The sequence below is a fragment of the Ambystoma mexicanum genome, chromosome 10, assembly GCF_040938575.1.
Source record: "Ambystoma mexicanum isolate Mex_15411 chromosome 10, UKY_AmexF1_1, whole genome shotgun sequence".
Taxonomy (NCBI): domain Eukaryota; kingdom Metazoa; phylum Chordata; class Amphibia; order Caudata; family Ambystomatidae; genus Ambystoma; species Ambystoma mexicanum.
Window position 1 is genome coordinate 1,573,767,329 of NC_090932.1, and position 14,909 is coordinate 1,573,782,237.

Genomic DNA, 14,909 nt, shown 5'->3' on the forward strand with positions numbered 1-14,909 from the left:
GTGTAAAGTTTGCTAACTTTTCTTTTTCTGTCGCAGGCAGAGTTCCAGGGCGGTTCCAGCTAGGGAGGAGTCTGACGCTGTGGTTTAGGCCATGGCCGGTTCCAGATGGATGCACTCGAGCCAAATTCGGACGACGGGCACTGAGATCCTTATGGACAGTTGAGACTCCTCATCAAGAGATTCAGTGGTCCCGGGAAATTACTGCTTGGCAGTTGATAACCAGAGGCGGACGTCTGCTACTCTGCAAAACTGGTAGTGGCAAGTGTCACCCGGGACAATAAGAACTACTGCAAGCAAGGGTAAAACCCTAAAGGGCCACCTTAGAAGTCTAATGAGATTGCTTCACTTAGGGCTGGGACCACCCCAAAATGATTTATGACTCCATTAAATGTGATCTTGTGTTTTCAAATTCTATACAAGTTGTCAGTGTGATTTATTATGAATAATGTAACTATTGCATTTATGTCTTGGACCCTGGGGGAGAGGGGAAGGGGCATAGTAGGGGATGGCCCCGCTATGTTTGGATTATGCAGTTCTTTAGGAGTCTTGTGGCTCTTCCCACTGTTGTGGTGCACACCACGTCAGCGTGCACGGGCGAGGACGTGGGGAAATAAAGAGGTGGACACAGGGCTCGCGTGTCACTGCAGTGCGCACCAGCAAGCACCAAAGTGGTCTGTGCCCGTTCTTGTTTCTATTCCCACACGCATGACCAGGCCTACCCCTGGAAGAGCTCCATATATACATCAGACCCCACACACCAGGTCAGGAGGATCTAACACCCACACCGGCCTCTATGCATGCTATTAGTGCTAGCTATTAATACCATAGAGCTGATACAATCCCCAAAAAGCTAAGCACATGTGTCAAACTCTGTAGACAAAGAGCCAGAGCTCACCTGAGGAGACTTTAAAGAAGACTTCTTCTTAGGAGGCGACGTGGTCTTCTTTTTTGCTCTGCGGGTCTCATGGAGAAAGGGGTGAGCTTCCTCTGACGCCACCCTGCTTAGTGCTCAAATGCCCAAGCAGGCTGACACCGGGGAGACTGCCCAATACAGGAAACCCCAAAAAGGGGAAGAAAAACCTGTAGATGGTGTAGGCGATGTGAAGTTTCCATCAGGCAGCGGAGTGTTCAAGGCAACCAGAGACAAGGTAATCACCAACTTCCAAGGGAACAGCAATCCGGAAGGAGGAACCAGGAGAGGGATCAGGGGAGCGGAATCTAGAGGGCAGGAACTCCAACACGGAGAGCAAGCAGCCAGGAAGGAAGAAGGAGGTAAGGAAGGGGAAGACAGAAGAAGGAAGGACGGGAAGGCAGGGAACCAAGGACTAAGGGTGCGCTGAGCCAGGAATGCACAGACCAGACGGTGTGAGCAACCGAGCATTGAGACGCAAAGCCGCAGGCTTCTCCGGTGCATAAATAACTGCAGCCAGTGTTGGCTACAGCGACTAGACCACATCTCTGCGTACTGAACAGGCTCGCATTGCCCATCTTGGAATGAAAAATGGCAGACACGACAACCGCTCCAAGCAACCGAGAAGGGCTGAGAATAGCACGACATGACAACATGGCGAAAAACTCTCCTTACCCCGCCTGCTGCCATTTTCCTGGTATCCAGGTGCTCAGGCGGCTCTGTAAAGGAAAAAGGATTAGTTCGTGGGACGGAGGGGGAGCACGCAAGAGAGCTTTTGCTTGGCTGCTGGTAGATTTTTTTCGCTAGAAACGGCCATTGCATGTTCGGATTGCTTCTTGTTGCTCTGGGTTTGGTGTTGATTTGGTGAGTGAATCTGTATAGGATTGTGTTGTGTCTCTGGTGTAGTATTCTGTGGAAGTTTGGTGTGTTGGCTTGAGTCGGGTGTTTAAGGGGGGTGCTGTATGCTGTTTGATTTCAGGTTTGTGCTGTGGTAGAGGTATGTATGTGTTTTCATTGGTGGTTGAGGGTGAGTTTGTAGGAAGATGGAAAGTTTTAATAGGGTTAGGGGTGAACAAGGTCTTTGCGTTCTTGTGGGTTACTTTGATTTGGTTTGGCTCAACTACTTGTATGGTGATTGGCACTAATATGCTTTCCCTTTCTTGAGCCAACCCAAATTCAGTTGGTGCAGTTTTGGTTGGAATTGTAGGAATTGGAATATCAAGTTTTATTGTGATGCATTATCTTTTATATGGAATTATAATAACATACATTTTATCTACAGCCTATATGAATTTGTCAAGAAGGCTCTTTGGAGATAGGCTTATTTATTGAACTGTTCTCAGCTTTGAACCACTTAATTGCTTTCATGTTTTTATCTGGGAGATGTAATTGATTTTTGTATTTTGATCATTTTTTATTGCTGTGTTTGTTAATGGAGAAATTCAACTTTAAAAAGTTACTTGACTTGTACACTGGTTTGTGGTGTCTCTCCTTTTGTCGTTGTCAGGCGGTTGTCTTAGATAGTACTTCCTGATTAGGTGGGTGAGTTAAAGAGACAGGTTTTTAGTCGTTTTCTGAATTTTAGGTGTTCTTCTGTTGTTCGTACTTCCTTGTGAAGTGAGAGTCCAAAGAGAATGCTGTTCCACCAAATTTCAGTTTTGAATATTGCTTCGGTTCGAGTGGCAGTCATTACTGAATCTCAGTATTAACTTTGGTCTGTAGATGGAGATTTTATTCCTGTATGAATTCAGCTCCTTAGCTGTGGGCAGCTCTATGGGTTGTGCAAAGGGTTTTGAAGTAGCCCGTGTAGGGTTCAAGAGAGAAGTAGTGTCCTGGTTGGTGGACACTCCAGTCCCCTGCACACCATATATACTGAGATAAACTCCGTCAAAGTTTTGATCTATTCATACATATGACAAAAGGTCAGTTTTTGTTGGTCTGAGCCAGAGTTGAATTAGTGCTGTACAAAAATAATAAACAGAATAGTGAGCTCAACGCGTTTCGGGATTGCAGTCCCTTTATCAGGAGCAGAACATTTTAGGAAAGTAGCAAATACTCTTCATACTTCAAATTTCATACATCTAAAAAAAGTAAATCAATAGAGTGACTTTAGTATAAGGTTTTCATATAACCATTAATCAAGTATAGATCGTAATTATTGCAATAAAACATCACCTTGCTCAATTATTGGAGGTTCTGGGGGTGGTCTATTCTTCAAGTTGTGAGGTTAGAATCCACATTTTTTTGGTTAGGTGAAGAGTTTCTCAACCTAAAATCATATGCACACGTAGAAGACGGGGTATATATTCAACTTATTTATGTTGGCATACTTCTATTCATTGATTACACATAAGCGGCCTACTCCACATGGTGTGCCATGTCATTGGTCCCAGCTTCGTCTGCTCATCTTCTTCCGCGTGGGGTTCTTCTTTGTACGTCATCAAGCACAGAGCTACTAACTGGCAATTATCAACACAATTCAGCACATCCCCTATCTGTGGCTTAATGTGCACCTTGTACTGTAGACATGGGCGTAGAGGCTACTTTCGAGGTCATGATACTCTAAACCCTTGCTGGTTTCAGACGCTTCACTGCCGTTCCAGTTCTTCCCGACCAGGCTTACATTTTTACTTTCCCTCCCTCGCAGCACAAATCACAGGGACCCCAGGTGCGAGGGACTCTCCTTTCTTCTGTGATACCTCTGATGGATTGACACACTAACAGTTTTATGGTCGGTGGTCTGGGGTTGACCGATACACTGGAATGCTGGGGTCTTGGGGCGGGGGCCTCTGGGCACTATAACTTGGGGTTTGGACTGGCGAAAGTCAGGCTTGTGCTCTCCTCGTGGGATAGCTTTTCAAAGGGAGCTCTCAGCCCCCTCATGGCCTTGCAGGGTGCATTCCTTCAGGGATATGAATGCTAATAATATGAGACAATGAGAGGTTTATTAATCTCTACAGGTTTGGTCTTTCTCACTGCTGCCTGGGCTGCAACTCGACCCTGCATGCATGCACTTATCTTTATGTTCTGGGCCTGGGCCTGCGCAGCACTAGGCCTTGATTTCAAAATGGCTGCTATTTTCTAAAATGGTGTTTCACCCCAGTGCAACTTTTATCCCACCCCATAAGATTACTGCCGATAATACAGCTTCCATCGACAACCCACTCCCCCCCCTTATAGCCTCCCCAAGCACCTATGATACACTCTTATCCCTCCTCCTCATCCGTAACCTCTTGCGGACCTGGGACAACTGTCCCTGCTCCCCAACATTCCCCTCTTTTGTTAATCCCACGTTAACGAACTCCCATGTAAGCCTTTCTCTATCCTCCTCCTACATCCTTTTCCTCTCCAGACTCTGGGCTTCCTCATATCGGCATGTTCCCGCCTTTGGTACCCATTCTTTGCATACTGCTTGCAAACTTTCTCCTGCTTGTGCATACTGCTCTAGGGTACACAAGAGATATAAACATCCCCCATCTGCTGCAAGGTCTACCCAATGTTCTTCATAGTTTTCGGGGTTTGGCGGGGGAAAAGCGGTAGTGCCTGGGGGTGAAGATGTTGCTCTAATCTAACCATGCAGGGTATGTTGGGGGTCATCTGTCTGAACCTGGCTGTCTTTTGTGCCATGTGCCCCATCGAAACCATCATCATTGCACTGCTAGGCACTGCCTTGGCACTGCATCGAAGCCCCATCTGGCATGTGCAGAAGATCACTAACACAACCACCATTACTGGCAGTAATATCTTCTTGATGGCCCACATCCACAATGGTGCCCATGAGAAAAGATTGTCAAACCAGTCACTTCCTTGGATGCTGGCCTCTGTTTGTATATGCGTGCTCACGGTGTGCAGGCTCTCTAATATGTGTGTACAAGACCTGTTAGTGGCATCATTTGGAGGTATGTACGTACAACAGGAATTCCAGATCTTCTTGCAAACCCTGCCTTCCATCACTGTAAGTACAGTACATTGCAATTTTGAAATGCTATCCGCCTAATCACTAACATCTCCATTTTGATTGCTTTCAGTCCTTCTTAATTGTCATTTGCCAGCTGTATCACCTCCCAGCGGACTATCTCAAGCCGCTTGGTATTGGCAGCTGCTTGCACTCCTGGCAGTAATAGTGAAGTGAAAAAAAAGTCTCATCTTTGCGATACAGTCGGTACTGGTGTGGTATTTCTTTGAGCAGCTGTGATGAGTCTTGGGACAAATAGTTGGATCTCTGTTTTTGCCGTAATTTTTCTTTCTTTTCCTTCTCTGGCAGGATACGGAATATGAGTCGCTGCAGCGGAATTGTCATAGGGGTGTCAGGCAGTGTTGTTGTTGAGGTAGACAACCAACCTGGTCCCACTATCAAATGCTCTTCAGGGACCACAAGGAGCACAGAGGGCAATGAGGCCAGCGAGCAGGTGCCCTTCCATAGTGGCGGGAGGTAGATCATGGCTGCTGTGCCTTTTTTGAGGTTTGGGATGTATGTCTTTTTGCATTTGTTGTTGACTCCTACAGAGATGCCTCCTTCATTTTAGAAACACAATTCATATTCTCCATGCTTCTGCACCTTCACTGGATTTTCCTTCGCCTCGATCCACGTGAGTTATGACACATGCTCATTCCAATATTCTCTGGACACATCATCCCACAAGTCCTCCTGCCATGCAGCTCATTGTGGAACAAACATTGGGCCTCCAAGAGTGGAACCTCTTGTGGCATTAATACCTTGGGGGCCCCCGACGCATGTGTTATCAAGGAACAAATGTAACAGTTCCCATTAACCCTCTTTTTTCCCACCAAGCTTATGTCTGTGTACCAGCCATTACGCAATTCTGGATGGTGCACATCCTCTATCACATCCATATCTAATCCTCGGTACTCATGATACTTCTCTTCACATGTCTTTTAGAATGTTTAAATGTACCTGAATTTGCAATTATATGACAAAATATATTTGGGAATAATAATGACATGGCAAGTTTAATATGATTTCCCATCTTTACTTTAGTGACACTCATATTATGAACAGTTGTGTTGCTTTTTCCCATTCCCCTGTCTGGTGATAAACTATTGACATTCAAAGATGAGGCATTTGGAGATAAAGGATTTAGAGAGGACATTAACAAGGGGGGTCCTGGGAGTCCCTCTGCCAGACATTAGTCCTGGTTACAAGAGACTTACCCAGAGTCTTTAGCTCACTATCTTTCACAGAAAAGAAATATCCCAAACATATCAGTCTTTGTCCTGCCCTGGGGCAGTCCAGCACCGAAATGCTAGGCAATTCTCCTCTGAACAGGAGTACCAACAGCATCCCCAGACACGTGTTTCGGTCTGGTTGGACCTCATCAGTAGGGAGGAGCTGTGCCTCTCTAAGAGTAGTGAGCAAGGGGTCCACGTCTGGATTCCCCTAGTAACTTAGGGTGAGACCCAAAGTTACTTGAATATGCAAATTAACAAGGGGGGTCCTGGGAGTCCCTTTGCCAGACATTAGTCCTGGTTACAAGAGACTTACCCAGAGTCTTTAGCTCACTATCTTTCAAAGAAAAGGATTTAGAGAGGAAGCATTCAGAAATGGAAAAGTGGCATACACCCTCTACCCCCTTTTATATGCCTTCGCGATATAAAACTACATCACAGATATAGTCCTAATCCAAACATAAATAAATGAAACAATCCAACTACACAATGCATCACACAGACGTGGGTAGAAGAAAACACAATTAGGATAGGGCACTCCCATGGAAAAGGCTGGGAGATTGTACCAAACACATCCCCTAGAACAAATGCAGCCCTGTGAGCATCCAATGCTTTTCTACTAGGACATACGGGCGTGTTCATTTGCCGCCCTGTTACCACCTCATGACGTGATAAATGATGATCCTTACAGGGCTGTGTGCTGTGGGAAACCGAAGGGTGTCTCACCCGCTAGTCCTCAGTGTCTTGTCATTCAGGTGGCCAGGACACAGCCATCGCTTTTGGATCCAGTTCCTGGGTGTGGACCAGTGCGGGGGGATCACCTAGGAGAGGGGTCTTCGGGTGTAGGGGTGAGACAGCCGATCATGAGACAGGGTATTCCCCCCTTTTTTGTTCATCTACCCCATCCTATTTTGGAGGATTCTCTGTTGTGCCAACTCCTCCATCCCCCAATTTTTACACAAACACTGGGCAGAGGAAAGGGTGATCGAGAGTAACATAATTAACTCTCATACATTCGGCTGGACATGGCCCGTTAATCGGGTCAGGAGAAGTCTGGCAATTGACTTCAAGTGCATACACCTGATACCAATTAGCTCTCCTCACACGGATAAAAGGCAACACCTAAAGACACACTCTGTGCAAGGTGGAACACAGGTACGAGCAGGACCTCCGGGGCGAAGGCAAACCTACTGGATCAGAGCAACGGACCAAGGGTTGAGCGCAGTGGGTCGAAAACCCCAAGAGTTCCATACTGGAGGTCGTTGCCTCAGACAGGCCGCAAAAGACACGTGGAGAAGGCCAGATCCTGCAAGTGAAGACTGCATTGTGTTTCAAGGATACTCTCGCTATCCCCGGTGTACGGCAGAGTTGTGGAGGCGAGGCCAAGCCTGTGGTACTAACGTTGATTTGTGTATTGGAAATTGTAAAACTAAGAAAGAAACGCACACAGCCGGTGAGGTGGCAAGCGACCTGAGAGACAGGTATGTGTTAAAGAAAATGTGAAGTGGCAACATTGTGTCACAAGTGAAGGCTGCCCGCGTGTGGGTGAGATGCGAGGAAAAGCAGACCTGTGAATAAATGTTGAAGTAAAAGACAGATGTGGAATAAGTGATATACTGAGTAACGTAGCGGTCTGGCGAAAGGAAGTAGCCCACTCGAAGGTCTCTGTGAAAGGTGCATTGTTTGTAAGGATAAAGTGAATGAAGTGAAAAAGCCAAGTAAGCAGAATTACCTCCTAGAGGAGGGGAGAGTGGAAATTAAAATCATGAACTTTTAGTCCAAGTGGTTCTGCGGAGGTCTGTAAAGAGAGCCACGCACTTTTGAAAGTCTCTGACACCCGAAAGTGGTCTGAGCCTGGCTAAGGGAGATCCAAAATGTAATAAACGTGGGGAAGAGAGCCCCTTTGCAAGTTCTGTTGAACTTTGTGCTGAAGAGGTCTGTTTCCGACAGAGGGGGACCTACGTGAACTTTGTGTTAGAAGAGGTATGAGACCGACAGAGGGGGACCTACATGAACATTTTGTTTGAAGAGTCCTGAGCCCGACAGAGGGGGACCCATGTGAACTGTGTTTTGAAGTGGTCTGAGCCTGACAGAGGGGGACCTACGTAAACCTTGTGTTGAAACATTATTTGGAAGTCTGAATGAGAGACATTAACGTGGAAGGCCAAGCGGGTCTCGATCTACGTTTTGGAACTGTTTAGTATACTGAAAATCCAAGCCTTAATGAGTCATCCTGCCTACAAGGACCGCCTTACTCTGTGTGGTCTCATGTGGGGAGGAGAGCTGATTTAGCTACCTTTATTAATTTGAACACTGATTTTGCCCTTGCATACATTTCCCCTTTATACACTTTTTTGTACTAGAGATAGGGCAGGCATTAGGTTTTTGTTAGTATAGGCCATTTTGATTTGACAGACTCTACTAGGACTGGTTTATTTATTGTTTGAAGGCCGAGACTACTCGCATCCTAGTTACAGGGCAGAGTAGATGTTTTTCCAACCCCAGAAACTTCAATAAAGGTTTTTCAATCTGTACCCATTGTGTCAGTGTCGGGGGCACGAAAGCACACTCTGAGCAAGGCAAAGTACACGAGGAAGCAGCAGTTCCAAGATGGCAGTTTAATACAAGGTGAAAGACGGCAAAACCGAAGAGGATTGCAAGGAGGGAAGTTTCAAGAAAAGACAGTTACTTGCATGAACCTTTGAGAATAGGAAACGTAAGACCATGAATCAAGGCTGAATAATCCTGCATTGTTTGTCGGAGGCACCCGGGTCTCTCCTGCGTCGATAGTCAAGGTGGGGAGAATCATTTGGTGATGTGGTACTGTCCTTGGCTCCTACAACAAAGCAGCACCAGTGAAGTCAGCCCAGCCGGTGAGATGGGGAGACTGATACCAGACCAGTCTGTGTTGAAGCCAAGGTTGCAAGCAACAACATTGTATGTTGAAAACTGAACAGACCAGTGTATGAAACGTATGTGGCAAGTGATGCGAACACAAGTAAACAGATGAATGATTGCACTTTGAAGCTAAAATACAATACCGTAGACAAGAGTGGTCCGGCACCATGTGGGTGCTCATTCCAATGTCTGTTAAGCTGAAAAGTGGCAAATGTGAAGAGTGATAAAGAATTGTGAAATTGAAGTGGTCCTGCAATGGGTCAAGCAAAACCCTGCGCACATTCCAAAGTCTTCGTCTGTTGATGAAAAGTATATGAAGTTGGTCCGAGCCCGGGGGAAGGAGATCAGTTAAAAGCTTTAGGTTAAAGCAAGATTGTGTAAAGTTATATTGGGAATTGGAATCTGAGCAGTCCGAGCATGGCGGAGGGAGTCTAATTGATCATTATGTTGAAAGGGATCTGAACCCGACTGAGTGGGATCCGAGATCTGAGCCCAACTGAGGGGGATCCAATATCTGAGCCCGATTGAGGGGGATCCAAGATCTGAGCCCGGCTGAGGAGGATCCGGGGTGAACCATGAGTCACCCAAGAAAGAACATCCTATGAGAAATTAGATGCAGAAATAACTTACGAACATTATGTTGAGAGGATCTGAACCTGGCTGAGGGGCACCCGGGGTGAATAGTGAATCACCTAAGAAATTGAGTACTTGGGAAAATCTGAAAAATAAAAAGAACGTATTGTTTGTTTGTCACGTAAGGCCCTCTGAATGAAGAGACTTTGAAAGGCAAAGAGACTTGGGCATGGAAGGCCCTGATGATTGAACTATATCCTCGTGCTAGAGAAGCCAGAGACTGTGCTAAACTCGAGTGTACCGTCTTGTCCCATGCTGAAAACATGGAGAAGGGAGGCCAACGGCCTGAATGTCCTGACATATTATTGTGTGAACACTTCTTTCCTTTTTGTAACATTGTTTCCCACACTATTTGTATTTAGAGGTAAGGATTGGGAATAGGTTTATTAGTGTAGGCCCTTTTATTTTGACAAGACACCACTAGGACTGCGTTATTATTATTTGATGGTCGTAGCTTTCTTCCATCTGTAGATTTAGGATTAGATAGGCATTTTTCAAACCCTTTCGTAAGTTCAATAAACACCCTTGAACTGTGGTCACTTATGTCTGTTTTACTATTGACACAATGCCTTCCTTACACACCCCACTGTAATAGGCCAGTGGCTTGTGGCCCATAGTGCCTTTCTGACCATTAGAATTGGAGAATAAGTAGAACATTTGAGTGTGGTCAGGGGTTGCTAACACAGGAGCAGCAAGGCATAAAATAAGCAGTGTCTCATAGCAATTTGCTATGCAATTCTTTATGTTTGCTAATTAAATTGAAATGTGTGTAGCAAAGCTAGCTATTTAAGTTACCCTGTTCAATGAAAGCACATTCCTGCATTCCTCTCTTACCCTCCGAGCTCTCTATACCCCCTTTTCTCTGTTCACTGCCAGCATAAAGGGGCTAATGGAGAGAGGGTGCCGCTGTAATCATCTTCTCCACTCTTAAAGTGCCAAAGACCTGTGAGGGAGTGCTAGACAATAATAATGTTTCCTTTTTCAAAAAATGTCAAACCAGAAGTAATTGAGATAATACTTTTATCAAGCTAACTATATCCTGTCTAACCACTATGTGATAACATTTTTTTTCAGACAGTCATGCAATTCCATTCCTACAAATGAAAGTTGTTACATAATGCATAATACAGTATTGCTACTTTAAAACACTGCATTGTATCCATGTTTTACAGTAACGTTTTGGTTAGTGTATCTACATTTCATAGTGTTAACTATATTTCATTTTGTTGGGGACGATGCATCATATTGACAAGTGAACACTTTTAAAATGTACATGATCACACAACCAAATCCTTTTCATGGCAAACCTAGTTCTGTGACCTGATGGTTGCATACATCTGTGAAAGTTGTGGTAACCCCATTCTATCTCATCATCCTGTTGCTTTTTTATCAGCTACCCTGAATGTCAGATGGATGCATACTACAACAATCCACCAAGTTTGACCAGTTCACTGCCTGCTACGCCATCCACTCTGCTTAGAATCTTACTTTCTGTCACTGCACACTAGCAGGTCATCCACATATTGGATAATGGCGCTGGGAATTTGCATGCTCCCTGTGTCAGCATGTAATATTCTGTTGAAAATACTGGGGGATTCACAATACCTTTGTGGTAATCTCGTGTGCTTGTATTGTCTTCCGAGAATCTGGATGCAGAGAGTATGGAAAAAAAAGCATTTTTCAAATCTACCACAGTGAAGTGTGAAGTTTGTTGCTTGTTTAGGGATGCTGCACAAAATGCTTGCAGGGTTAGGAACTACAGGAAATTCTGCCTGTACAATATAATTCAAAGGGCGGAGATCCTGATTCATTCTCCAACTATCCCCTTTTGCCTTATTCCCTCCTCCGCTTCCTTGGATAGTAGCTATTGTTTTACACGTGGTAGCACTGCACCTTGTTTAAGCATTATTTGCACCGGTGCCTCTCCCCGCAGAAGCCCTACATCATGAGCACTGGTAGTCCACAAGCTCTCAGGCACCTTCTCTAGATCTTTCTCAGTGAAGGAGGGCAGAGTGACAAGGGCCATCAAAGAACATGCACTTTACAGTATTCTACCGTAATCTCACAGGGTATGCAAATAGCCACCACTATTTCTCCATCATCAACCCAATTCCCATAAATTCTGCGTCTATTACCTCTTTTAGGGGTACTGTTGGCTCAATGCACAATACAGTGCACCACTCACACCCATCTGAATGCGTTCCCACTACAACAATCCTTTTTGCAGACACCACCAACCCTTGCAGATCCAATTAAAGTATTGTTCCTGCCACAGGTTCTGGGGTCACAACTGGCCTAAAGATGAAATCAGATGGTATCCACCAATAAGCCTTCCCAATTTGGGGCACTATACCAAGCAAAACTGTGATCCCATGCACAAACACATCAGGGTCAATGGGTATAACGCGATTCACCACCTTCCTTCCCCTTGCATGTATTTTCACTCATAGCACAAATCCCTGGGGTAGCACATATTATTCCCTGATATGTAAAGGAAATTATCATGTTTAATTTGCTCACGAGGTCGCGCCCCAACAAATTCACTGGGGAGGTTTCTGAATACAATAGAGGTGCATGCGCCACTTCTCCTCCTATTTTGATAGCTACCTCGTTTATAAATGGAACTGTGGCTACAGCCCCAGAGAAGCCCTGCATGTCAAGAGTTTCACCCGATAACAGGAAATTTCCTTCACTAATACATGATTTAGTGGCACCTATGTCAACCATAAAAATTAATTGTTTATTTCCTATCTTACCACCCACCAAGGGTTCCTCAATGGGGTGGGTAGTCATGGACAGGACCGGGAATGCAAGAGCTCTCTGTGGGCTGTCCTGGTCAGGATATGTGTCTGTGCCCGGCAACGTGAAAGGGTTACTCCCTAGCACGCTCACACCCTGATAAGGTACCACTGTCTCATTTGGGACAGCATTACTTCCCGGCATAGGAGCGCTATATGATTGGTTCAAGGACGCAGTTTGGGTTGGGGGACTGGGTGAGGCTGGCAGCTGCGTCTGTGGGGGTCAGGTGGTAGTTGGGTGTATGCTTGGTGTATTTCGTATGGTATGGATGTGGGCATCGGAGGCGTGGGAAAGTGTTGCTGTTGTTGTACTGGACATGTGGAGGTGTATGGATTGTATCCCACTCCCATTCAACTTCTACATTCCCTTACAAAATGACCCCATTTTCTGCACCGCCAGCACTGCGCTGGTCCCGCTCCCCTTCTCAGCCCCATTTCTCTGAATTTGGCTCTGCCCCCTCTTGCCTCTTGAAACGCTCCCCTTCCATGCTGCTGATCTCCATTGGTACCATTCAGGGTTCTGTGGCTGAGGCCCACCATTCCACTGCCCTCCATCTGGCCAGAGTGCTGCTATTCTTGCCCCTGCTCGCACTGCTGCCTGCTCCACTGACTCCATTTGAGTAACCGTCGCTACCGCCCCTTCAACTGCTATTTAAGTCAATTTTTTCTGTACCAGTTTCGCTTCCTCAGCCTGAAACCTTTATGCTGCTTCCTTTTGTCTCTCCTACCCTTTCGCTTCTATGCCCACTATTTTCTCGAGGGCTTTCTGTACCTTGTTGGGCAATCCCCTTTTGATAACAAAATAGAAAAGGGGAACTGATTGGTCCCACTGCTCTCCCATCTCTCCGCTCCACAACTGCACTTTTAAAATATACTGAGCTGGGTCTTCATCATCCCTCATCGTATATTGCATTATGGACTGCAAGTTCGGTGTATCAGGGTACGTCTGCCACAATGCATCCCACACCTGCGGTCTGATGTTGTTAAATGGTGCGCTGTCATGTGTATCATCATCTATTTTCACTCCCGGATATACAGCCTTTTACCACACATCCCCTGCCTGATCTCCTACAATTGCTGCAAGCAAACCGTTTATGTCCCCTACTGCTAAAGGAAACCCAGCTGTTTTCTTTTTGTTGAAAGCATGTATTGACTTCCCAGCCCCCACAGTAAGGGGCAGGTGCGCTTTAATAAAATATTTTTTGTCCATCTGGGCCCAAGGAGTATACTGTGCCCTCCCCGGTTCTTTATGCAACAATGGCAGTTGTGAGAAACCTGAGGGTATTTTCCCAAGTAGACCTTTGGAGGTTGTATACAAATTGTTCGAGTCACAATTGCTCGAATGACAATTGACCGAATTGTGAAGGTCAATTGTTACATATGTGCGAGGGAAAACCCCCCGCAACCCCGTACACAAAGCAAAACCCCCACCAAAAGTCCTTATATATATATATATATGTATTATATTTATATTCGGTCAATTGTGAAAAGGTCAATTCGGACCCTTGAAATTAGGTCAATTGTTCATTCGAACAATTTGGGTAATACCCCTTTGGAATTCCTTATTCAGGTGGCCAGGGAAGGGCTGCCACTCTCAGATCCCAATCCTCGGGGTTGACGAGCGAGGGCCGATCAACTTTGTAGGGGTACACAGGGTTATGCTCGGGGGAGCGCCCAAGGTGAGACACAGTATTATACTGGGGAAGAAGGTGAGGAGGACGAAGTCTCTGAGGCTTTTATAGGCTGCTCTACATCTACCTCTCATCCACCCAGCGAATCTCCCTTACTAGAATCCAACAACCCCTCTGCATCTGGTAAACCTATTAAAAAACCAAACCCCATTACAGTAGGAAACAACATCTCCCAGAATCCCTGTTTTCCTGTTGCCTACCCGAGTACTCCCAGTCATTGTTCTTCACGTCCTTCTGATTATTTCCCGAACCCGCGGTCTGCTTTGACAAAAGGCTACCATTCCCATAATCCCCCCTTTTCATTTCACAACAATTATCCCGGTCATTTCTGTTTGTTTCACAAACCCAACGAATCTCACCCTTCAGAGTTTACCAACCCCCTAGTACGAGGGTTATAATTCTGTATAACACCTTTTCCAACACAAACACTTTCTTACACTGTGACAAACAGCGGACTAAAACCAGAGTTGTTTACCTGACATGTCCCAACACAAGGGTCAGACAGAGCCAGGCAATTGACGATAATTACATACACCTGATGGCCCTTTCTCGTCCCCATAGGGATAAAAGGCGGAGCACAGGAGCACACTTCAAGCAAGGCCGAACACACGAGGAAGCAGCTATTCTGGACCGGCAGCTCAAACGGAGGAGAAAAGTGGCGAGGCCTGAAAGAACGACGAGGAGGGAAATGCCCTTGCCCTTTTCAACTCCGACCTGCAAAGCCTTTCCGAAAGGGAAATCATAAGACCGGGAAGTTCAGCTGGCGTGCACTGTGACAGGTGTCAACGATAC